Consider the following 1,370-nt stretch of genomic DNA (forward strand, 5'->3'; position numbering starts at 1 on the left):
GGTCTATAATACAATCCCAATAAGGTGGTCATCCCTTTCTTACTTCTCAGTTCCACCCAAATAACTTCCCTGGATGCATTTCCGGGAATATCCTCCCTCAGTACAGCTGTAATGCTATCCCTTATCAAAACCGCCACTCCCCCTCCTCTCTTGCCTCCCTTTCTATCCTTCCTGTAGCATTTAAGCCAGTCCTGCCCATCCCTGAGCCATGTCTTTGTAATTACTATGATATCCCAGTCCCATGTTCCTAACCATGCCCAGAGTTCACCTGCCCTCCCTGTTAGGACCCTTGCATTGAAATAAATGCAGTTTAATTTATCAGTCCTACCTTGTTCTCTGCTTTGTCCCTGCCTGTTTGACTCTCTTCTGTTCTCAACTGTACCAGTCTCTGGTTGATCTCTTTCCTCTCTATCTCCCTGGGTTCCCCCCCACCTTACTAGTTTAAATCCTCCCGAGCACCTCTAGCAAATCTCCCTGCCAGTATATTAGTCCCCTTCCAATTTAGGTGCAATCCGTCCTTCTTGTACAGGTCACTTCTACCCCAAAAGAGATTCCAATGATCCAAAAATGTGAATCCTTCTCCCATACACCAGCTCCTCAGCCATGCATTCATCTGCTCTATCCTCCTACCCCTACCCTCACTAGCTCGTAGCACAGGGAGCAATCCAGATATTATTACCTTTGAGGACCTCCTTTTTAAATTCCTGCCTAACTCTCTGCAATCTCCATTCAAAATCTCATCCTTTTCCCTTCCAATGTCATTAGTTCCAAAGTGTACAATGACCTCCTGCTGGTCCCTCTTCCCCCTTTGAGAACATTCTGCACCCTCTCTGAGACATCCTTGATCCTGGCACCAGGGAGGCAACACACCATTCTGATTTTTTGCTGCTGGCCACAGAAATGTCTGTCTGTGCCCCTAACTAGAGAGTACCCTAACACAATCGATCGCTTGGAACCTGATGAATACCTCATTACTAGAGTCTGTTTTGATACCAGAAACTTGGCTGTTTGTGCTACATTCCCGTGAAAGTGCATCACCCCTACATTTTCCAAAACAGCATACTTGTTTGAAATGGGGATAGCCACAGAAGACTCCTGTACTACCTGCCTACCTCTCCTACATTTGATGGAGTTAACCCATGTACCTGACTGTATCTGCGGCTTTTCTCCCTTCCTATAACGACCATCCATCACACCCCCTTTTCTTGTAAATTTCTCATTGTCTCTAACTGTTGCTCCAGCTGATCCATTCAATATGACAGAATTTGCAACCAACGACATTTATTGCAGATATAATCCTCAGTAAATCGTAGTCTCTCGAAACTCAAGGGACCTGAGGGGCAACTTTTTCACACAGAGGGTGGTGCATA

Source organism: Chiloscyllium plagiosum, chromosome 43 (assembly GCF_004010195.1).
Source record: "Chiloscyllium plagiosum isolate BGI_BamShark_2017 chromosome 43, ASM401019v2, whole genome shotgun sequence".
NCBI classification, from domain to species: Eukaryota; Metazoa; Chordata; class Chondrichthyes; order Orectolobiformes; family Hemiscylliidae; genus Chiloscyllium; species Chiloscyllium plagiosum.